This window comes from Anopheles funestus, chromosome 2RL (genome assembly GCF_943734845.2).
Source record: "Anopheles funestus chromosome 2RL, idAnoFuneDA-416_04, whole genome shotgun sequence".
NCBI classification, from domain to species: Eukaryota; Metazoa; Arthropoda; class Insecta; order Diptera; family Culicidae; genus Anopheles; species Anopheles funestus.
This window is the reverse complement of record NC_064598.1, coordinates 37,333,137-37,358,825: the sequence shown is the minus strand read 5'-3', so window position 1 is coordinate 37,358,825 and position 25,689 is coordinate 37,333,137. Positions and strand designations below refer to the sequence as shown.

General features: G+C 43.1%; 1 protein-coding gene across 3 annotated transcripts in view; it reads left to right on the top strand.

Moving 5' to 3' along the window:
• LOC125761059 (dipeptidase 1) overlaps positions 1-25,689 on the top strand; it is a 129,367-nt gene that overhangs the window by 14,858 nt on the left and 88,820 nt on the right. For all 3 annotated transcript variants that reach the window (XM_049421850.1, XM_049421851.1, XM_049421849.1), the window contains exon 2: positions 17,706-17,829. The gene's annotated coding sequence lies outside the window, so the exon portion shown is untranslated. The remainder of the gene's footprint in view (positions 1-17,705; positions 17,830-25,689) is intronic.

Sequence of the window (25,689 nt, the reverse complement as noted above, 5' to 3'; positions counted from 1 at the left end):
GAATAGAAAATTACTTGAAATCAATTTCCATCGTACTACGGCTACTACAAAAGGGGCCCCTTGGAGGCACGCTCTCCCCGCCTGGATGAGGATTGTGCCAGTGGCAAACATTTACTCCTGCGTCAGGATCATCATAATCCAACAGCATCGAGCGGTATAATGTGGTGCCGTTCGGAACGACGCTACTTGATGAAAATTAGTTCCCTTTTCTAGAAAAGTGGATCTTATTTGCCGAGCGTGTGTGAGTGTTTTGTACGATTGTCGGCAAGAGGAAGAACCTATATTGCCATGCAGTGATTTTCCAATCGAACAAACGGTCGCTATCGATACGAAATAACAATGAATATTTGCTGACGATTGCTGCTGCTGTGAATGCTGTTTATTTAAATGCAATGAATTTAGATGCGCTCGAACGGTTTCCCTTTTGCTGCGATAAGCTATGGGAACGATATTCCTTGTATGGTACGATCTCTACTCTAAGATCATTGGCAAACCCGTGACAAAATGGGGGGAAAGGGTGATTGAGGTAAGCTAACTTTTCTACTGCCTGCAGCAATTATACATAAAACTCAATCACGTGCGTGCCCATCAAGTACAAAGTCAGCATTATCTCTGGCGAGTTTACATCGTTGCATTCTGATGTGATGAGATTGAATATTACAAGTGAGATTTTTCAGCAGAAAAGGAACAGAATTGATTTATTGGAGATTCATTTGACTATATACGGCATTATTTTCATCAGTATCATCAATCAAGTTGGAACAATATTCCAATTCATTCCCAGCTCATTCTTGTTGAGAACTTTTCGACTTCTCTCGTCTGTTAAATTTACATTTTAGCCTTTTTTAAAGTTCAGTGAAAAAATGTTTGAAAAAATTCTTGATGAACAGATTTATATTAGTTACAAATATTTTGCAAATATTTTTGATTCAAACGAAGTTTGACTAACCGCAATCGGTAAATCAACATTTTTTAGGATTTGCAGTATTGAACAATAAATCTTAGGGTCTAATCTTTAACAATATTTAACTGCGCCTTAAGTGTTGTTGTAATCTATTTCGAATATGAAGTATCAATACATTAACATAAGCTAATTTATACAATTAAACTATTTTCAAACCAATTCCAAACTTTTTCTTTTTGCTTTCATATTTTGTCTTTTAATATCTCAAAGTAAAGCAACTTAAACAAAATTCATCGCTTCCTTCATATATTCATGTTTGATTATGGTTCTATTAAATTCTTGTAAGCGTGTCGTTAGCTTTAAAAGAAAAATAAATAATGCATAAAGCAGAAGAATCAAAAATAAAACAAAAAAACAATATGCAGCTCAAGAAAGCTTTCCTCTCGCTTCTCGAAAGAAGTAAGGAGAAACTTTATGTAACATTTTGTTGTTGTTGTAGCCTGTTGCCTGGTGCATTAATCGAAGCAGAGAGGGAAACGACACACAAAACATCGTCTAGGCACACTGACAGAAAGAATAAAAAATAAAAAGCATAACAGCTTGGCACTGTTGGCAAAGATTTCAAAATTTATGCACCGATTCAAACAAAAACAAAAAGAAAATATAAAAAAACGCATACTTGCTTCGCTGCCAACGGCGTTATGCAGCAGGGAAACGCAAATGAATATAAACGAAATGAAGCATAATCCGCCCGGGCACGAGACGGCAGCGAATGTCTTCTCCGCCGGCTTTTGGAGCCGTTTTTGCCCGATGGAAGCTGGGCTTGGGAATGTTCCGCTTGCAGCAGTTGGAACAGATTTATGCACAACTTAAGACTAGCACCAAAACTTGCCTTGGACCACGATGCCTGTTACAGTATCGACGGACGCATGAACGCGCTAACGGACCCATTTTCAGCAAAAGGCGGCCATACTGGGAATTATTCTGGGCAAAAAGTAAAGCGAAAACCAAAATGCTTGTCCTTCTTCTCTTTTTTGTGTGTGTGCGGTGCGGTGAAATCGTTGAAGAAAACAGTGCATACATGTCGTGTGGATTGTGGCGGGAGTTCGTTTAAACTGGTCGAATTTTTGTCATCCTTGTAGTGTCGTTATGGTTTGTCGTTCTCGCTCGAAAGCTCATTGCTTCATCGCTGATCGGAACAATACGGTTGTTTTTCCTTTCTCTCTCTCTCTCTCTCTCTCGAACAGTTGCAAATCAGGTCGTTTGTGCTGTGTTTATATCCCCAAAAAATGTTGCCAGATTGTGTTGTACTGCGTTAAGCTTTCAGCGCTGTGCTACGCGAAAAGGGTTGGACCCGGTGGTACGTTTTAATGAGTTGCAAAATTTCAGGTGAGCTTTACCATTTCGACTCAAATTATAAGACGGTTGCTGAGTCAGTCTGGTGAAGTTCGCAATTAAGGGCACACATAATTAGTGTTTTGGTCGGGGGATTAGAGTGGGGATTTAAAATGTTGTAGATATTTTGGGTAAGATTCCTCCTCCAAAAAAAAAAAAAAAGAAAAACAATGTCAACAACCGACCCATGACAGTAAATTCTTATGTTTACTATGGAGCAGAAGAGTTTTCAAATCTTTTATGTACGAGTGGAATAAAATTTGGTAAAAATTGGTTGAAACACCGTTTCAACTGGATCGCTCTAGTTTCGGTAGTACGATTGTGTTTGCAGACGTCATAAAATCACTGCATTATCAGCAGAGGATGGGAAAAAAGAAGGTCCTTCACCGTTCAACACGGAACCAAGGATGCAACACAAAAAAGCTCATACAATATTCAACTGTCGTTCCGTAGCGGTAACAGTCTTACACGGGAATTGAGGGAATTGTTTGGCTGTACCGAAGCCAAGCGGTTTCGAATAGAATTGTTCCTTTAAACCCCTTTTTGTGTGGTTTCTACTTCTACGCTCTAGAAGCACGAATCGACCAATAGGACCTAATCGAAATGTTTCGAACCGCTTGCCCAACCCGCTTTAGAATGCAGAAAACAGAAAAGAGCGAAAAACAAAAATCTTATGCAAACGTCATGTGCCCAAGTCGAACGAAAAAAAAAAACCAACCGAAATGAGTACCATAAACCGGAGACTGGCGCATTAGACGGTGTCTCGTTGCGATCACGTGTGTGCATCAGTGTGTATCTCGGTGCGTGGCACTCGTACAAATGCATTGCTTCGGGGTTTTTTTTCTTACTTTCTTCACTCGAGGATGGAATGTTTTGCTCTCTCTTTTTTTGTGTGTTTTATTTTCGAAATTTCCCAAACCACCTCAAAAAGGACATCGGAGTCGCGGCATCGCTAAAGAGAACGGAGACCGAAAAATGACCACCTCAGGAATTGGCATGACGGTGGTTCCAGTCGAGCTTTCCATTCCCACGTGTCGCACGTGGTTGAACAGACAGAAAACATGCAAGGAAGAGATAGGTAGAGAGAAGAGAGAGAGAAAGAAAATGAGAGACTGAAAGCTGATTTTGGAAATTAGGTCATTTTGCTTTCGTTGGCAATGGAATTTTTTTCGGTACGGTAACATGGAGTGGAATAATTTCTGCAAGTAGTTGGAATGTGTACACACCATGCTGGGCAGCATTGAATTCTTTTTTTTTTCTTTCCAACGTATCCTCCTCCAATCTTTCGATGTAGAAATAAGGCTGCAGGGTAGGAAGGGAAGTTTGTGATTTCAACTGCGGACTTTTCATTTTGCGAACTCAATCCTGATGCCAAGAAATGTTCCCAGGTTGTTGATAATATTAGTGAGGATTTCATTTCTTGTGCTGGTTTTTGCTTGTTTCCACGCATTGTAAAGCAAGAAAACGATTTGTTTTTTTTTTGTGTGTAACGCTATAGTTTGTCGATTCCTTTTCCACAGCACGAAGTCAGAAGTGGACGGAAAAGTGAGGACAATGATTGCTGTAATAACCATGATGTTTGAAGGTCAGACGGTACTCTAGAGAATTTGTTTTATGAAGTTTAGAATATTGTTCATTTTGCTTCAATTCCAGTTTGAAAAGTGGGGTTTCATTTGGGTATTTAAATTATGAATAATGTTTATATTCTTATGAACAAAGGAATCATCTACCAGTTTTTTTTGCATAGTTTCATGAATTAATTTGAATTCTTCATTCTTGCTACATATAATTCATTCTAACAATTCTGACACAGTTACTTTTCTAAGATAAGCATTATGAAAAATCGTATATCATGACCTCCGAGCATGGTTCTAAAGTGTGGACATACCCTGATCAAACTTTATGTCGATTATGTCGACTTTCATCACACATTTTACTGTGGTTTTAATTTTGAACACTTTAACTTATTTCTATCATTTTCGTGTAATATATTTTTTGTGAACGATAAGCCGCCAAAATCTTTGTATACCCCTTGATTGCATCACAAACAATCGCCTATCACTGCTTTGTTCTCATACTTACTTGATCCATCCGTCTTCTTGTTCGAAAAAAAAAACCTTTAATGTGGCCCTATTGAAAGAAAGGAAACTAATGCAAAACCCACACCGACACAATCCACAGCTCTTCGTATGTTCAAGTGTCGTTCGCGAACACTTCTCCCCGTGTCGGCTATCCTTTCCTCCGCGGCACTGACTTCACATAAAAGCCTTATCGGAACGATAAGAAACGTCTTCCTTTGTGATGTGGGGCCGTATTCATGGGCATCGCATCGCGATAGCACGCAAAGGAGACAATTCTCGCGGCTTAGGATCAGATGTAAACAAAGCTTCCGTCATTTATCACATCCTTACTGACGTCGTAACCGGAGGGAGCGTAACCGTTGAGATGTAGGATCGCACGCGCGTCCTTCTGTTGTTTGTTCACATTCCATTGCTTCCTTTTTTTTTGGTTTTGTTTTTTTCAGCTGTGAGTATGTACCCTTGCTGCGAATCATACCGTAATGGTTGTTTTTTTTCTGTCGTTTATACCATGTGGATGCCACCGGCAATACTTTGCCATCTCAATTCATGCTGACCGGCCCGCTCAAAGGCATGGGATCATAAATTATCCTTCGCTAGGTGATCTTAACCGCTCATGCATACAAATCCGTTGAGCTTGCCGGATTTCTGGTCGCCTCTGGATGATGCTATTTCTATGGGAAACCGCGACACTGCAACACCGTCAACAGCACCACCATCGTATCATCTCCATCGCTAGGCTAGTAAAATACATGATAAAAAGAAAGTGCAGCCTCTCGAAACCGTTCACCAACTGTGTTCCGCTCTCGTGCTCAGTTCGCGCCAAATCAAACGCAAGAATAGCATAATGAAAAAATAGGTTCTTATACAGTTTAACACAGTCTGATGGCAAAAGTAGGTAATAAAAAAATGGGGCCAAAAATGAATAAAGCAAAAACAACTGATCTTAATTCAACAAAGTCCTCATGAGACCGATTTTTTTTTGTTTCGGTCTGGCTGGTCGACGAGAACAAAGCACGAGAGGAAAAATATGTCCGCAGCAAAGTGAAGGGTGAAATCAGAACAAAAACCAAACGAACCGTGTGGAAGAACAATTCCCTGCCCGGGGTTCGCCCCGCAGGGAGTAAAAAAGAGGTTTTGTAATAACAATTATAATCATCATGTTTAAAGAGAGCTTTTCCGGGATCGTTATGCATCGTTGCATCGTTGCAAGTTTAATCACTTCTAGTGAACGTTGGTCTGGTGGAAGAAGCGAATGAACGTTCTGTGTAATTGGTGCATGATGAATTTGCATCGATGGAGAGTTGTTTAAGATTAAAGGGATAAAGTGCTTGATTCCTGTGTATTATGATCACAAGAAATTATGCATTGAGAGATATGAATTTTGCCAAAAATTGTTCAATCGAATTAACGTTTTAGAATTTTTTTTTCTTAAGTACATTGCACGGAGTAATTTGTTTTCGTATTTCACTGATTGGCCTATTGGATGAATCAAGATTTTTTTAAAGCTTTTGCTAATCTTTTACTATTATTATCTACACATACAGTCTGTTACGAATGTGGCAATGATTGGGGACTTCTTTGAATAGTTTACCTAATTTCTCACTCGATCAGTGCGACACAAATAATTTAATTTATATGGATTATCCTGCAAGATTTATACATTTAATCAGCACTTTTACCATACATAGGAGCTGTCAGTATTGCTGATCATTTCCTGTGTTGGAAAATTAATTTAAACTTGTTTGGCTAGTAGCCTTACCATTCCAATCGCATTAATTACACAGATCAAAGATGTAACCCATTTTTTACGTTCAAAATACTCTTCAAGAATCTAGATGATATTCGCAGGATCATAGCTTAAACTTTACTCTATTCCCTCCCAGTGTAAAACCGTGGGAAAATTGACTGTCATTTCCAGCGCCAAGCACAAACCCAGTGTCGCTGACGGAAATTATGTCCTTTTTAGGAACCGCTGTCCGCGCTCAAAAAAGGTCCCTAGCTTAGGAGAATAGTAGCAGGAGAGCGGACTTAGCCGCTCTCAACGTAAAGATAAGCTAGGAGACTAAGCTTACCTCTCTCGCATCGCTTCACCGTGAAGCGATGAGTGAGAGGGAAGTTAAGCGTCTCTGTCTGTCTCGCTTGCTCCTGCAGGCGCAGACAGATAATGCAAGGATAATGCGGGGATCGGCGCGAAAAATCCTCCCCAAAAATTATTACATTTATTAGGCAAATAGGGAAATAATAGTTAAAATAGTTGATTACAGGAAATTAGAGGAAATTAGATAAATTTACATAGTTACAGGAATTAATAATATGAATAAGAAGTAGGGCGAAAGGATAAAGGGTGAATAAAGGGTTGAGAAACGCGAGGAAAACACGGTTATGCGTCGCCGTCAAGGAAATGTATCGCTTATGTATCGCTAAGGCAGCAGGTACGATAAAAGGGGGCTACGGGGAGGTAGCCCTAAATAAATAAGCTTTCTCACAACCGGAACAAAAAGCCTTTTTATTTCGGTTGGCCGCGGATAAATTAGTTTAGTTTCTACCTTCTCTCACCCTCGGTCGGAGTTTGATACTCCGGTCCGAGAGCTCAACACGGGTTTATCGCCCTGCTGTGCTGGGAACATTGGTGGCTCCAGAGAGGAAGGTAGTACTTGCTAACGTTCCAAGGCACGAGAAAGTTTCCCGCCACGAGGTAACCGGAGGACCCCATTCCCGGTCGAAGGAAGGAAGACGCCAAGCGCCGAAGAGAACCGGAGGACTCCATTCCCGGTTGGACGGAGGACGAGAGAGGGCCACCCGCCTCTAGCAGACCGGAGGACCGCATTCCCGGCTGAAGGAAGGACGAGAGTAGGCCACCCGCCTCGAGCAGACCGGAGGACGTTCATTCCCGGTCGAAGGAAGGAAGGAAGACGCTAAGTGGTGAAGAGAACCGGAGGACCCCATTCCCGGTTGGAAGGAGGACGAGAGAGGGCCACCCGCCTCTAGCAGACCGGAGGACCGCATTCCCGGCTGAAGGAAGGACGAGAGTAGGCCACCCGCCTCGAGCAGACCGGAGGACGTTCATTCCCGGTCGAAGGAAGGAAGGAAGACGCCAAGTGCTGAAGAGAACCGGAGGACCCCATTCCCGGTTGGAAGGAGGACGAGAGAGGGCCACCCACCTCTAGCAGACCGGAGGACCGTATTCCCGGCTGAAGGAAGGACGAGAGTAGGCCACCCGCCTCGAGCAGACCGGAGGACGCTTATTCCCGGTCAGCGAAAGGAAGGAGAGGGGCAACCGCCCTGTGGAAACCGACGGACGCTATTCCCGATCGGTGAAGAAAGGAGAGGGGCAACCGCCCTGTGGAAACCGGAGGACGTTATTCCCGGTCAGCGAAAGGAAGGAGAGGGGCAACCGCCCTGTGGAAACCGGAGGACGTTATTCCCGGTCAGCGAAAGGAAGGAGAGGGGCAACCGCCCTGTGGAAACCGGAGGACGTTATTCCCGGTCAGCGAAAGGAAGGAGAGGGGCAACCGCCCTGTGGAAACCGGAGGACGTTATTCCCGGTCAGCGAAAGGAAGGAGAGGGGCAACCGCCCTGTGAAGACCGGAGGACGCTCATTCCCGGTCAGCGAGAGGAAGGAGAGGGGCAACCGCCCTGTGGAAACCGGAGGACGTTATTCCCGGTCAGCGAAAGGAAGGAGAGGGGCAACCGCCCTGTGAAGACCGGAGGACGCTCATTCCCGGTCGGAAGGTATAGTGATAGTGAAGTGCAACGGTTCCAGCGGCAGCAGCAACAGTGGTGCCTAAAACGGCTTAAAAAAAAAAAAAAAAATAGTGCGAAGGTTCCAGCGGCAGCAGCAACAGTGGTGCCTAAAACGGCTTAAAAAAAAAATAGTGCGACGGTTCCAGCGGCAGCAGTAACAGTGGTTAAGCCTAAACCGGCTTAAAAGAGTGCATCAGCAGCGACGGCAGCAGCAGCAGCAGCAACCGGAGCGGTAGCAGCGGCAGCAGCAACGACAGTAGCGGTGGCAGCAGCAGCAGCAACCGGAGCGGTAGCAGCGGCAGCAGCAGCATCAGCAGCCGAAGCAGTAGCAGCAACTGCAGTAGTAGCAGCACAACAAGAAGCGACGAACCCGCAAACAAACCGTGAGTAAAATGGCAAACACTAAAGAGAAAATTACCAAATTTGAGGAGGAAGTAGGGAGTGATGTGTGCGAAATGAGAAAAGAAATAGAGAGGTTGAAAAGGGAATATAAGGACTTATCCGAAAAACATGAAGAAACGAAACGCGAATCGCAAGAAAAACAGACCAAATTAGTCACACAATTAGCGGAAAAAGAGGCAGAAACTAAGAAATTGCGCAAGGAAAAGGGACAGAAACGTGAATTGCAAGATGGAAGTGCTACAGTCGCAAGCGCATCGACAAGCAACTCAAGCCCTGCTTCCGAATTGCTCATAAAGGGATTGGTCGATGCTTTAAACGAGCGGTCTAAAAGAGATTCCTTAATGGAGCTTCCTGAATTTAATGGTGATTTTAAGAAATGGAACCATTTCAAATCAGTGTTTTATAAAACAAGTGAAGAGGCTAAATTTTCAGATTTGGAAAATCTAAATCGTCTGCAAAAGGCTCTGAAGGGAGATGCCCTGGAATGCGTGAGTGGTTTGATGCTCGATGCGCAAAACATCGAAGGAATTTTACAGCGATTAGAGAAGGAATTTGGTACGCCTGATTTGATATACAGTGCGTTATTAAAAGAATTGCTAGCAGTAGAGAACCCAACGATGCAGAAGCCAAAAAGTTTTATAACGTTTATGCATGCGTTAAACAACCTGGTCATAAACATGAACACTATAGGAGAGCCAGAATATTTAAACGACCAACGTCTTTTAAAGGACTTGGAGAATAAGATTCCCACTAATTTAAAACACAAGTGGTACAATCATATCTTGGCAGACAACGAGAATTATGGTAGAAGCAAGCTTAGGACTCTCGAGGATTTTGCTAAGTGGCTTAAGCCCACCGAAAATTTAGCTATTATGCTAACAGCGGATGTTGCTAATGATGTTGTGAATTCACAATCGCATCAGCACAACCAACAGTTAGGTCATAGGAATTTTCGTGCTCAACCGCGACAACAGTTCCAAGCGAACATCCAATCGCAACCAAGGCGTAGAATGGGTTGCTTGATTTGCGGCCAAAATCATAGGACGACAGAATGTTTTCAATTTCAAAACATGTCGGTCGAACGAAGATGGGAAACGGTTAGGCGGTTGCGCATTTGCACAAACTGTTGCAACCAGTCGAATCATGACGCCCAAAATTGTTTTCTGCCACCACAATGTCGGCAATACGGATGTAGAGCGAGACATCATACCCTATTACATAGAGCAACTCCTACTGGCTTAAGACAGGTTGAGAATGTTAATACTCACCACGGTTCTGATTTGCCTGAGTTATATTTTCAAATCATCCCAGTAACGCTTCGTCATAATAATAGGGAGGTCGATACATTCGCGTTCATGGATACGGGTTCATCTGCGAGCTTAATACATCGTGAGCTCAAAGAAGAGTTGCAGGTAAATGGATCTCCACGACCATTTTCGCTAGCTTGGACTAACGGATCAATACAAGATGAGCCGGAAAGTGAAACCATCTCGATCCTAGTTAAGGATCAGGATGGGAAATTTATAAACCTTAATGGATTAAGGACAGTAGAATCCATGGTGCTGCCAAAACAAACGGTTGACGGAAAGGAATTAAGAAGAAAATATCGCCATTTGAGAGGCATCAATTTACAAAGCTATCGTGATGGAGCTCCGAAGCTAATTATCGGATTGCCACATGCGCATCTAATGTGCGCATTGCAAACCAGAACTGGGCGAGCAGGCGCACCGATAGCAATTCAAACCCACTTGGGATGGGTATTGTTAGGAACAAATGATCTTAATAGCAAACAAGCAAAACTCTTTTCTCTAATCGAAGCAAAAAATGCTAACAAGGACATAGCGAATATGATGAGAAATTACTTCTCAACGGAAGATTTTGGTGTCAAACTGGGTTGTAAGATACCGCAGCCCAAGGACGAAGAAAGGGCGAAACAAATAATGGAGAAAACGTTGAAGAAAACTGGAACCGGTTACGAGATAGGGCTCCTGTGGAAAACGGAAGACGTCAGTCTACCCGAAAGCTATGGCCAAGCTTTAAGGCGACTCCAAAGCCTAGAAAGAAAATTGGCACGAGATGAAATGCTAAAAAAATGGTACCATGAGGAGATAGACGCATACTGCAAAAAGGGTTACGCGCGTCCGATAGGTCAGAGTGAGGTAAATAGCGATGAGTTTAATCCCAAGATCAATTATATACCACATTTTGCTGTAGTAAACTACAACAAACCCGTGCCTAAACCGAGGTTGGTTTTCGATGCAGCCGCAAAAAATAATGGAATATCCTTAAACTCGCAATTATTGTCAGGGCCAGATGCAGTCGCATCTCTATTCGGCATTCTAATACGATTCAGAGAGGGACGCATTGGTATATCAGGTGACATCAAGGAGATGTTTCACCAAGTGAAAATCCGGCAAGATGATCGCTGCGCGCAACGTTTTTTGTACAGACGCGAGCCGTTCATGAAACCGGAAATCTATGAAATGCGGGTTATGACCTTTGGAGCGACCTGTTCCCCAGCATGCGCCCAATACGTCAAAAATGAAAATGCATCGCTCTTTCAAAATCAGTACCCTTCAGCGGTAGTCGCAATCATTCACAATCACTACGTGGATGACTATTTAGACAGTTTCGATAATGAGGATTCCGCGGTAAAAAGAACCCGACAGGTAATCGAAATCCACGATAAAGCTAATTTTTTCATTAGAAACTTCATATCGAATTCAAATGAAGTGTTGAAAAGTCTGCCACCGGGAAGAGTGAGCGAGAACACATTGATCAAAATAGGCGAGAAAGATGAAAATTTCGACAAAATACTTGGCCAATGGTGGGATAGGGAAGAAGATGCATTAAAATACGTGCCGAAAGGATTATATGAATTAGGAGGAGAAGTTACAAAAAGAATGTTGCTTTCTAACATAATGAAAATTTATGATCCCCTAGGACTTATTGCGAATTACATAATAGAGTCGAAGATTTTGATGCAGGATATTTGGAAGCAAGGGCTCGATTGGGATGCCAAACTACCCATAAATTTAGCAGACCGATGGCAGGAGTGGGTAGAAAGGATGAAGGGTATAGAGAACATAAAAATTCCGCGTTGCTATTCAGTAGCGGAAGATGTTGCAAAAAGAGAATTTCACGTTTTCGTAGACGCGTCAGAAAAGGCGTTCGCGGCGGTTGTCTACATGCGCACTATTCATCAACAAGGAATCGATATCTGCATTGTGGCAGCAAAATCACGCGTTGCTCCTACTAAACCGCTATCCATACCGCGTTTAGAGTTGCAAGCAGCTGTGTTAGGAGCCAGATTAGCTGAAACGCTTAGAAGAGAAATGAGGATCGACATAAACGAGACGTGTTATTGGACCGACTCGAAAACAGTTTTAGCATGGATCAGTTCAGAGCCAAGAAACTACAAACAGTTTGTTGCGTTAAGAGTAGGAGAAATTCTCAATCGATCTGGTGTAAATCAATGGCATTGGATAGGAACGAAAGATAACCCAGCCGATGAGGCAACAAAGGTAATAAAGGGACCCTCAATTTGGTTCGAAGGACCTTCATTTTTAAAGGCGTCTTATATTCAATATGATGGATTTGAACCGACGACGCTTGAAGAAATTCGACCGGTGCACACTATTAATGCAGTGAACCGGCTAGATTGGGAAGTAATCAATGTAAAATGGTCTTCAAATTGGTTGAAACTTAGGCGCGCGATAGCTATTTGCCTAAAATATCTTGAATGGTTGAAAGCAAAGGTTAATAACAACTCATTCTCACCAATCATTAGTAAGGGAAATTTAGATAAAGCAGAGCATCTTTTGTTTAAAAAAGCACAGTGGGAGGGGTTCAGTGACGAAATGGCAGCCTTAGCTGCAGGACATCCAATAAGCAACAGGAGCGACATAAAAAACCTCTGCCCGGTCCTGGACGAAAATAACGTAATGAGAGCCGAAAGCCGATTAACCAGAGCGCAATTTTTGGGGGAAGATACTAAAAGACCGATCATACTCCCAAAGCACAACTATATCACTACACTAATAATACGTTACTATCACGAAAAATACTTACACAGAAAGACAGAGACGGTTATAGCTGCAATCAGACAGCGCTTCTGGGTAGTTGATTTAAGAGCAACGCTCAAAAGAGTCGTGACATATTGTCAAAAATGCAAGAACGATAGAGCCAAACCACAACCGCCAATGATGGCACCTTTGCCTGCATGTAGAACGACACCATTCGTTAAACCGTTTACGCATACGGGTGCCGATTATTTTGGCCCGCTTACTGTTTACATTGGAAGGCGATCCGAAAAAAGATGGTGCGCTCTATTTACCTGCCTCTCTACTAGAGCAGTGCACTTGGAGTTGGCAAGCGATCTTAGCGCGAATTCTTTCCTTGTATGTCTGAGGGCAATGCAACACAGACGCGGAAAGATCGCTCATCTATATTGTGACAATGGCACGAATTTCGTAGGTGCGTGCCGCGAAATAACAAAGTTGCAAGAAAAATGCGCTACGGAGGGAATATATTTTCATTTCAACCCACCGGCGGCGCCACACTTTGGAGGGTCGTGGGAGAGAATGGTACAAGAGGTAAAAAGCCTTCTCTCACTATGCAACGAACCCTATCAAGAAGCAGTACTTAGAAGCGCGCTAACTGAGATTGAATTCATGATCAATAATAGGCCTCTTACGCATATTCCTTTGGACCACGAAGACGATGAGCCTCTCACACCAAACCACTTTCTAATAGGCTGTTCTGGAGAAGCAGAACCAACTCAGTGTGAGATTTCGGAAGCTGAAGCTTTAAAGACACATTGGAAGAAATCCCAATGGGTTGCACAAAAATACTGGTCTAGGTGGATAAAAGAATTTCTACCTCGATTGGTAACGCGAGAGAAATGGTTAAAACCAGTGAAAGAATTGCGCATAGGCGACATAGTAGCATTTCCAGATGAGCAGACTCGCGGAAGGTGGCGTAAGGGGATAATTACGCAAGTGCAAGAAGGAAAGGATAAACAGGTTCGATCCGTAACGATAAGAGTAGGAAGTTTATTTATTAGAAGACCAGCGGTAAAGGTCGCACGGTTGGAGGTTCGCGCCGAAGAAGAAATAGGTAGGACATAATTCCGTCAGCTTATTATTGTTTGTAACACCTCTACGAGGAATTACGGGGGAGAGGATGTCGCTGACGGAAATTATGTCCTTTTTAGGAACCGCTGTCCGCGCTCAAAAAAGGTCCCTAGCTTAGGAGAATAGTAGCAGGAGAGCGGACTTAGCCGCTCTCAACGTAAAGATAAGCTAGGAGACTAAGCTTACCTCTCTCGCATCGCTTCACCGTGAAGCGATGAGTGAGAGGGAAGTTAAGCGTCTCTGTCTGTCTCGCTTGCTCCTGCAGGCGCAGACAGATAATGCAAGGATAATGCGGGGATCGGCGCGAAAAATCCTCCCCAAAAATTATTACATTTATTAGGCAAATAGGGAAATAATAGTTAAAATAGTTGATTACAGGAAATTAGAGGAAATTAGATAAATTTACATAGTTACAGGAATTAATAATATGAATAAGAAGTAGGGCGAAAGGATAAAGGGTGAATAAAGGGTTGAGAAACGCGAGGAAAACACGGTTATGCGTCGCCGTCAAGGAAATGTATCGCTTATGTATCGCTAAGGCAGCAGGTACGATAAAAGGGGGCTACGGGGAGGTAGCCCTAAATAAATAAGCTTTCTCACAACCGGAACAAAAAGCCTTTTTATTTCGGTTGGCCGCGGATAAATTAGTTTAGTTTCTACCTTCTCTCACCCTCGGTCGGAGTTTGATACTCCGGTCCGAGAGCTCAACACGGGTTTATCGCCCTGCTGTGCTGGGAACACCCAGCATGAAGCCCTTCCACATCGGTCACCAGGTGCTCGATACCGTCCGAGACGACCGAAAACCTGTTAATGCCGGCGCCGAAAACACATTCAGGCCGGGCTACTTTTGAATATTCGCCTGTCACTAAATACACCCGACCGAACGCTACCAAACGTCCCATCAAAAAGTAAAATGTCAAGTGCACAAACTTTCACGCCCACCGACACGGGACGTCCGACACCTGTGACTTTCGTATCCGTGCTAGCCGTGGCCTGGGCCTTTAATTCCTCTCCATTTATCACCTGGTGTGCACACGGGGGGAAAAAATAAAGTGGAGTTTTTCGCTTTTCCGCTTCGCCGACAACGTCTATAAAACGATGCGGGTTGCCTACCTTTTAGGGGTAGGCATTTCGTTTCTTTCCGTATCCTCGGTGCGATTAATGTGGGTAATATTGAGGAAATACAGAAAAAGGGGGCTGAAGCTTCACCCTCCAAGGAGTTCTAGGTGCTGTAGTGAAAGAAAATGTTTCCTCACTCGACAGCTTGAAGACATCCATCGTTTGGGTTTGTGTTTTTTTTAAATATCCCACGAAAATAGAACTCGCGAAAAAACCGACCGCTATCGATTGATTGATCTTGGTCGCGTTTCTGCTGGCGGCTCCTCAAAGTACCTTTCGTACGTTCACTTACGATAAGAAAGGCAACGATGATGATTTGATACATCGATTTTCCCATCATCCCATGTGCCTCCGGTAACTCAACTGAACGATTGACTCTCACAAACAACAACAAAAAAAATCCGTGGAGTCACTGAATCGTTGTGGCGACGAACGCTCTATTGACGATATTTATTTACGAGCTTTATACGACCGAACTGCACGTTAGGCCGGGTAGGCTTTACCTCACCGTATGCTGCCTCATCGCAAAGACTTGGCAAGACACCGCCAAACAGTAAAACGCTGCACGAAGTACGAAACGATGCCAATCGATTGATCCCGGGTATGGCCTTGTCGGGTGCGGAAACGGAAGGTGGTACGATGAATCGTGCCTAACCGAAACCGTTTCGTCAGTCGTTTAACCGGTGGCAATAACTTTTCCGCAATCAATAATAACTACTTCCACTACACTATGCGAAGGGCCACGAAGCCTCGAGCGGAAAACCCCACTAAAATGACGATGCTCTCGGTAGGTGTAGGATTATGGGATTCCTCTGTTTGCCATTTCGCTTGTCACACAATCCTTTTGGGGAATAGTTTTTCTCCACTACTCCTTCCCTCGTCCCGTCCGTTTATCGTATCCTTGACATTGTTGGGAAAGCTTCACTTTTCTTTCTTTTTCGTTGAATTTTCTTGCCGTGTACCGCTTTTGGTTGATCGGTTTATTGTTGGTCTATTGCGAAAACCGTTGGTCTTCTTATCGGATGGATCGGATCACAAAACGAGTAGCACAAGGGTTTTGTCATTCCATACCGTACGGGATGAAAACTTCGTCCAGATTTACTTCCACAATTTTCCATCTGCAGCCAATTTTACGAGCATTTGCGCGTGAAAAATAGGCTCCATCTTCACTCGCCATTGCAAGAAGGTGCTTCACTAGATGACACGAATATCCGTATGTTCCGTTACGATCGAGCTCGTGTGGCTGGAAAACGAATGCTATTTTTCATTTTCATTCTGTTTTTGGTTTGTGATAAAGTTGCAGTTGGAAAAACGAAATGGCTATGCACTATCGTTCTGTATTCATGCCGTGTTTGAGGAGATTTTTTTTCTGTTGTATGACTCAGGCTCGGTACAGTGCAAAACAGTTTTATGCAAAATCATATTTGCACGTGGAGCTGGTACGAATGGTGAACGCTTTCCGAATTGTTTAGGATGGTACCGATGGATGGTAGAGGAAGTGTCGAATAAGTGCCGATCAAGTATCGTGCAAACAACTTATGCTCGATCGTGTATGTGTGTGTCTGTATAAGAAGCATGTAGAGCACACAGCCAATTCTTCGATATGTTGCATCAAAACATATTTTACGGTCGATTATGTTTATGCTTTTGCCAACATAATAATAACGTCAAACACAGGCTCTTCTTGAACAAAAAAAAAGGAATACGCAAACGGAAAATTCATCAACGGGCACAATTTTATCGTTATACAGTGCGGAAAATTAAATTTCACCATCAAAGTAAACGCTTGGGTTTTTGGGTGCAAAATTCACCCAAAAACAAATTGTTTGAACATCACAACAGCAACAAAGCACAATCCACTGCGCTGCGATGCACTTGTCAATTTTTAATCTTCACCATCATGCGTGTAAATGTTTGAAGTTTGCTATTTTTATTGCAAATTTTATCCTATCGTCCCTGTAGCGGCATTTTTGAAACCCTTCTTCACCCACCACCGCAGTCGAAACAAATTGGGAAATTTTTCACATGAAAGCAATTTGTTTATTGGTTTTTTTTTGCTGAAGGTGCCTGAATGGCTGAAGCTTAAAAATCACACAAATTTTCTCTGCACCTAACCAACCACCCGACATCGCAACACACGCGTGTCGAATGCATGAAATGGTTGGTGTATCAGAGTGAGAAGCAAACAAAAGAAAACAAACATCACAAATGAAAACAACGAACAGTGACATTCAAGCGGCAAACACGGGGTATAAAACCTATTTTCAGTAGTATGTTGTTAGCTCGGTTTCGATCCATCTACCCTTCTTGAACGTGTTTCGTATCCATCATGTAGCGTGTTGAAATTGTGGTTTCTTTGTCGCTTAAAACGTCCCGCGCTTCTTTGCACCGGTTTTCATTCTAAATGGGACTGTTCCAACCAGCTGTACCAGGTGCGAGTAGAACCAAAAGCATCCTCCCCGTCTCAACTTGATATTCTCATCCTCCTATTTGGGGGAAGAATTGGCTGTGTCTCGCGTCTTGCTCGTGTGGGGCGTGTTGGTGAATTGGCGTGACTGCTGACTAAATTTAATTTCACCATTGATCGAATGAACTGTACGTTTGACGCACAGGAAGCTGAGCAGAAGCGTCTGGGATGTTGCCCTTCCATGTATCGCATCCAATTCCCACGCCGCCTTGAAGCTCCGAGCCTGTTATGCCTTCATTGATGTGCTGTGTTGTTGTGTCAGACAGAGGTAGAGTGTACGTGTATGTGTGTGTGTCAGTGTGTGTATGCAAAAGAAAGAGAAGCACCATCCTCTAATCCGGAAGTCATAAATTTGGCCTCGACTCTCATCCATCAATTTCAGCACAATGAAAGAAGAATGGAGATCGCTTAAATGAATTTATCATAATTTCAATTTTCCTTCCTTCTCTTTTATTTAGCACCGTCAGGGGAAATTGGCTGGTTGAAGTTTGAAGCATAAAAGGAGAAGCATAAAAAAAGTGAATAAAGAAAAAGACTTCACACATCTCAGCGCTGAGCATCTTTCGTCGAAGCAACATAAGGGTAAGTTTTTGGCAAAGAAATTTCACAACCATGGGGAAGATGATAAGATCCAAGGCATGGAAGATGGATCGGGGGTAGCCGAGAACACTCGCTTTCGTGGAAAGTTGGTCAGAAAGTTACAACCCCTCGGTTGGGATGATATAACATTAGCGTAGGTTAAACAGCAATGCGATGATGTGAAAGTTGTTGTGGATGTGCAAAAGTCCATCCCCGAAAGAAAAATCACCAAATCGATCCCTTCGCACTGCAGCGCACGGCGTCAATGTTTGAGCTGATGGAAAACTAATATTTCACACAAAACTCTACCAGCTTACCCATTTGGTTGACCTGCTTTTGCATTTGCCGATGGTTGGCAAAGCGATTAAATTGGAGAAGAAGAAAAAACATCAATTGATGTTGTTGCGTTCGTGTCACTTGGTACATCTGCATGCAATGCTGGTCGCTGGTGATGATGGTTTTAGCTTTTTGACGCTAGTAAAACTTTCTTCCATGAGCATACAATTGTTCTTGCTGAAGTTGTGCCGAGTCTAAACGAGAAGAAGAAGCACAACTCTGTATAACTTTCTTTTGCTTTGTGAAACATATAAAAAGAAAAGAAAAAAAATACACACACGCCCCGCACATGCTCGACTTATGATTTTTCAGTCAGTTTTTTTCCACTGCCCTTGCGTGTATCTTCTCCCCGCCCGCCCCAAAGTTCCTCATGAGCGCCGGGAAAGAAAGCAATCAGCAAAATGGGAATCGTTCAATATCCGTTTAAAGGCCATTGCGAGGCTCTGTGCTCGTTGGGAAATGGAATCAATTTGTTTGATCCTGGCTTACTGATCATACGTGGCGGAAATTGAATGTCAGCGGCAGACACGATGTGTGCTGATATGATTAATTTGTTAATGTCAGCACATTGTGATCGCTAGCAAAAGGAAAGAAATGGTTGACACGAAAGCTTTGAAGCATTTCACCAATATGTTTTGTTAAATAGAGCAGAGAGCAAAAATAAGATGTGTTTTTGGGTACTTTAAATTTTGTATAACAATCGAAACAAGATGACACGTGGATTAGTATAAGCTTATAATTTTTTTTACCAAACAACATACTTCTCCAAGGATAATAAGGGATGCCATGTTTGCATGCTTTAGCCTGCCACATGTGGCAAGCATTAAAATATATTTCATTTATAATTTTTATATTCTACTGCGCTAAAACTTTCCCCAGGGGGATATCATTCATTGTACACAAATAATAAAAAGAAACCCACCGTGTGGATAAGAGAAATCTCTGCCCTTCCCTACACAACGCAAATATGGTGAAGGTTCATTCACGCGGCGATTCATTAACGTGGATTTGCGTATGCATGAAGAGATTTTTAAGCGAGCTTCTTATCAGACCGCAAAACCCTCCACGACGCGTTCCCTTCCCAACAGCTCTGGTTACATTTATTATTCAGCACGTTTCGTCCTGCAGCGCCTAGAACTATGCAATCCGCATACGTGAAGCGTACTGGGCGTCCGATTGGTGCTTCTTGCAATTTAAAAGTTCGTCCCAACTTCGCTCGCGCAACGTTTCTACGCGCGTTAGCATTTTGTACCTGTACAATTATCGTGATGATGTATTATGTAAGTTGCAGCATAAATCGTACCCCGTGCCCGGGGTATGGATGCAGGGAAATATTTCCTTCACAGATATCCAACCACCTCGTGGGACTCTTTGGGCCGGGCGACTCAACCATACCGGTGAAAGCACTCACAGGACAGAGATTTTTACTCCGCTTTGATGCACATAAATAAATCCATTCTCCCACCGTTCGCCATTACTTCCGGTGGGAATGTGTGTGTGTGTGTGTGTGTCCGTTGGGCCATCGTATGTGTGTGTATATTTGTTATTTTTTCATATAAATATATTCCATTTCAACGAGAGAAATATGGAAGATTTAGCAAAGGTAGACAGCGTTTCCTTTTTTACCCCCCTAACGAAGTGCAAACTTGAGGCCATTTATGACTCCCGTAAAGGAAAGCCCCTCCGCTACATATCTGCCCAGTACGTCCTCCTCCCTCACTCGCTCTCTCTCTCTCTCGCTTTCTCCCATCCGGTACAATGCCACCATTATGGCATTCATTTCCTGCATGCTGAACGGGGCGTAATAAAAAAGTGAGTGTGTAATGAAATGAATATGAAGTGCTCATTTTTATGCCTTTCTCAAGCGGTTTTGCTGTAAAGCTGGGCCTCGTTCTAGGCATTCGGTTTTGGGTGGCACGGTGTGTGAAATTTTACCGTATTTCAGGAGGTGTTGTCGAAAGAAGAAAAAATGAAAAAAACCCCAACAAAATGGACCCCTACCGAAAGGTCTCGCCTTGTCTTTGTTGGGTCGCATGAAACTGGATTGCTTTTTCTTTTTTTGGTTTTGAAACGAAACGATGAAACAAGGTCGTTTGTAGAACTAATTCTAAAAGGAACGCTCGTTTTGGACGCACTTTTTAGCGGAGTATTAGAGTGGATTTTTTTGTTGCCTTTTTTCCATCGCGTATTATGATGGTGGGTATTTTTTGGAACAGGTGAATTTATTTGTTAAGAATACAATTTTCAACAGCTTACTTAACCAAGAGAAGCCGAAAGCTCGAAAGGAGTTTGGGCAATGAATCACTAACGAAACTAAATTGAAATTTTAAAATGTGATCAATCATCCGTACCTTTGTTATAAATTTAACTTACAAGAAAACTCGTATGATAAGCGTATAAATATCTTTGTAACAGATTTTACTCATTTCGATAATAAAAACCAAATCAAACAAAAAAAATCAAACGTTATAAACAGCTTCGAAGAGTTGAATGATTGTTGAATAATTTTGAAGTTAACACTATAGGAATTATACATAAATTCCTTGCATCAAGTATAGTAGAACTGTTTAAATTGTGTTTAAAAGGAAATGTGTAAGCAACCCCATTTAGAATTGCTGGTCCTTTAATTCCATTGTTAAACAACAATTGTATAGTAAACCACCTCACCTAGTCATCAAAGCACATGCTTCAACATATCCCAAAAAGCTCTCAACGGTGCATAACTAACCACATCATACCAAACCATCATGTTTTATACCATTGCTCTATTGTAAACTTCTCTTGTTTGCAAGTTGCTCACGTGGGAAACCATTGCTTTCATGAAATCACAATCAATCTACAACATTCGAAAGCGTATCTCGTTGCACCGATGAGCGCACGATGCAATTCAACTGCCTCAGACATCCCGTACCGTGCACACCGAGATTCAGGACGGTCGTGGTTTATAGGTCGCATTCAACGCATCCAACTTCTCGCACCAAAGTCACACAGAATGCCGAATTTTCCGATGCACGGCGATGCTATTCGTCGAATCCCAAATTATGTCAAGGCGGAAAGTATTTCTATAAATTTCAATGGAATGTTATGATTGCAAGATTCCTCCAGATTTTCGCCGGGAGGGTTGATCAAACAAGCAAAAGAGAGAGAGAGAGAGAGCAAGATCGAAAAAGAGAAAGAAATATCAAAGTATTCAATGACTCTTGCTTCATTTCGTTGGAAAGCTCAGCTTTAGTCACTTGAATTCTTATTGCGTTTTTTTTTTGCGTGGAGAACACGAGTGAAGCTGTCCTGGCCTGGTAGGGTGTGTTATTATTGTGCCAGAGCTGTATGCTGCAAAAGGGGGTTATGGGTGAGGTAGGCAGAAGGAAACACAGGAAGCCGAGCCGGAAATTCAAGCTATCGCATTCGCCCGGGTTCGGTACCGCGTCACGCTTATAATGCCGGTTCCTGTCTAGGGATGGGCCACAAAAGCACTCAGTGGCACGTTTTGCACGGAGCCACATTTTCGGCCGCATGACGATGTTTGTTGGATGTTTTGCTTGCCAGGGCGTGTTAGTATGGCGTGTCGGGTGTTGGTTTTTTTCTACTTCTTTGATTCTCCCTTCCCGTTCGTAATAATGTCTAACACTAGCACACTTCAAAAGTGATCGAAAAAGAAGTAGCAAACACTTGCCAAACATGATACATGTGGTTTACGACGTTTTTATGACCTAGGTTTTGTGTGGGCGGGGGGCAGGTTTGCGTTTTTCCTTTACCATGTACCACTAGTCGATACCAGAGCGGTGGCAATCGATTTACGAAAAGCAAACATATGAAGCACGTTCGGTGGCAAACGGAAAATAGTATAGGCAAATTTCAACACGAAATCGTTTTTCGACCGGATTTGCTTTCTTTCTTTCTTCCTTTTTTTGTTGTTGATACAAACGAAACCAATGCTTACATACGATTTAATGTTTTTGGGGTACAAAATGTACCAATGCAATAAACAAACATTATGCCGCATAGTTGACTTATTTTAATGAGATAACATTTGTTGCTCGTTAGCGTAAGCTTGGCATAAAAAACGGACGCGAAAAACACTAGAAAGCAAACTATCATTCCCTATATCAGGTAAGAAGGCAATTAAAATCAACTTACAAATTTGATAATCGTAAGCCACACTCGTAAGCGTTCGTTGCTATTGACGAGTAGTTACATAGTTTAATCTACCGAGCTTAGGGCAAACCACTGTACGCGGAGGAAGGCTAAAATGGCACTGAAATATCGCTACGGCTGCAGGATTACAGAACGCTAAGCTCCACAAGGCAGCTCGACCAGGCTGCTCGGGTCGACAACGTACCGCTGCACGCAAATGGTGGTGGAGCTCACGTCAGCTAAAATGCTCACTTAGTATTCATGACGCAGTGCTAGACGAATGGAAGCACCATGTACTATTACTACTACTATATGTTGTGAACGGGACGAGCGGTAAGAGAAACAAAAAGGGAGAAACGCGGAAAACACTCAGCACGGAAAAATGGGGAGGGTTCACTCCCGCCACAGAAAAGCAAAACCCCATTTCTCGCCGAAAAACCGGGAGACCAATGTACAGCAACGAGTACAAATATTACCTCATTATAATATTTGCGCACTTATTCCTGCTCATTACCACTTTTTAAATAGCCATCTACAGAAAGGGTTATGGGTAGTGCGGTAACCGGTAACAAGCGCTACGTTAAAAAAAACTCCCTGCGGGGGACTAACAAAAAAAATTAACAATCATTTATGCTGCTCGTGTTAGTGTACAAGATCTTTATGCAGTGTGAAGGAAGCGAAAGCTTTATGAGCATTTTTAACCTGGTTTTTCGGGATTATTTTCTTGGGCTTTTTTACTAGTGTTTTTTTTTTGTAAAAAAAAACATCGATTTTATACTCATGCTTTTCCATACCGAACAGCAGACGCCCAAGTGCATCCGGCTGCACTAGATGGAATTGGTAATTCGTTCCGGCCGACAAGCATGACACGATGCTACCGAATGGTTCGTAGTTCGTAAATTAATGTTCCGGTAGAACCTGCTGGAAGTTGATGCGGTCCGCTGCACGATTCGGTAACAGGAAACGTTCACCAGTCGATGCTGGCGAAAGACGCCCATCCAGCGGGGAAAACGGAAAACCGATCCACGCAACAACAAAAAAAATTCCACCCAGAGCTATGAATAATAAATGCGATAATATTTTCGCAAAACAAATTTACAATTCGATGCGCTGGTTTTTTTTTATTTCTCCCTTGCCTTCCTTTGCCGTTTACCTTTGTTACTCTACCCTCCCGAAATAATCCAGAACCATTACAATGGAGAAGGAATAGTAAAAAAAAAACAACCATACTTATTGCAACCCGAATGGACTAGGGCCAAAATCAAAACCTATTCAAATACGTACCGACGTGAAGTTTATTTTAACGGCTGCCGAATGTATTTTTAGTCAATTAATACATTCCGAATTTGTGCTTCGACAAATCCGTCGTTCGGTGTGCTTATAAAATATGGATTTACATCACTGAAAGCGTTCGTTTGTTGGCAAAATTCATCGCACCCAACCCCGGGAGGACTCCATCAATCCGATCGAACATGAATGACTTTGCATGGAGACCTTTTTTTTGGGTTTTGTTTTTTTGCTGCAAGAGGGAGAGGGTGGCTGGGGAATTTTTCTCTTTCATCGTTGTATTAAACTGGTTGGCAAATCATAAATCTTACCACCCCCGGTTCCCGCTTCACCTCGCCGTCACCTTCATGCCTGTGTATCGCTTTCCCCGGGGCGCCTTTTCATGCAACGAATGGAAACATTCTGCTTCCACGAAACGTTCTGCTATCGTAACATTATTCGCTTACCCGTTGCCTTTTTACCGGAGAATATTGTTGAAAAGCGTTCTAATAAGAGCAACAAAAAAATTGTGGAAAACCAAACGGAACAGAAATCCTTTGGATCCGCCCCCCACGAGAATGGCTAGGCAATGCCAATGGTGAAAGGGAATGGATCTTTTCAAATCATTTCAACACCCTGCGTTCCGGTACATTTCCTCACAACCATCCACGAATGTCACTCTCGAAAAACCTCAAAATGTAGCTCCGGCACCAGCTAGTGCCGCAGAACAGAACAATCAGCCATGTCCTGCTGGTCGGTATGATAACACACCCCGCTGCTTGCTGGAAGGAAGAAAAATCCCATGTTTTATTTCATTGTCTTCGAGCATCGTGTGTCATCGTTAGTGTTGCTTTGTTTCGAATTGTTCGAGTGTGTGTGTGTGTGTGCTCATTTCGCTGCCACTGGCCTTGGGCATCCTTTCCAAAGCGGGATGGCTGAAGGTAGCAAAACGGTCGGATTTTGCTAAAGGCATCAGTGCCAACGGCAAGAGAAATCGTCGAACCATTTTTGCCAGTTTTCCCAGCCCTTGGTTTTGTCACCCTGGAGGGTTTTGTCTTAGCGTCGCCTTCGGGCGTTTGGCGTATTCTCGGCAGGATTGTACATTGTTCTATAAGCGCCTTTCTCTTTTCATTCTTTCTCGTGCAATCCACCAAACAGTTCGGCGCAGGGATTTTTCGTTCGCCTTTTGCTGATCGGTGCCACTCATTGACAGCGGTCGATCCGATTGTGGCCATGGCATGTGGATTGAGTTATCAATTTGAAAACATTTTCACCCGCTATTCATTGCATTTGTCCTTGCTTTGCCTCGCATTGGATAATCGATCGGTCTTCCGTGCTACGGCCGGGATCCGATCTGAGCCGTAGAGATAATCAGCGAAATAGAACGAAAAACCTCAATCAGCGAAGAAGGAACGAATAAATGTAATCATTTCCATTTCGGTGGGCTTTCAGTTTGAGGTGGATTTGAAGTGATAAGACGCAAACGAATCTGCTGCTGATTGGAGCAGCTCCCGTTGGGGTAGCTGAGGTACGGGTAAGATAAATTGTTTCTCAGGCAGGATAGGGGTTCTCCATCGTTTTGATTTTATTTCGCTGATTTGAAGCTGACGCAGAAGGATCAACTCCCTCTCTTTAAAAGTATGAATGAGCTTAGCAAGATCACGAGGAAAAATCAGATCGAACCAATATCGCATTTGCAATTAAAGCGCCATGGACGGTTGGGGGGGAACGGCACTGCTGGATATGTTCCTTACTTTTCAGACTATTTTTCCACACAGCGCTTCAAAGAGCGCACCGAGTGGGGAAGCAATTGAAATTAGCTACGATTCATTGTGTAATCATGCTGCCGGGTAACGGCCTTTTACGAGCTTAAGATTGTAGCATAATTCCGGGCACACCACTTAATGATTAATATTCATCAGTCAACCACAACACGGACGAACCCACCCCAGGAACGTGATCATCCACTGCGAAGTTATTCATTGGTCGGGAATCCTTTTCACAGTTTCTCTGGCGCTCTCCCGAACGAAACACGACGTGTGTACAATGCGTAAGAAGAACAAAAAAAAAACGTTGATAAAGCACCTATGGAAAACCTTTGGGAATTTCTTGGGTAAGCCGCGAAAG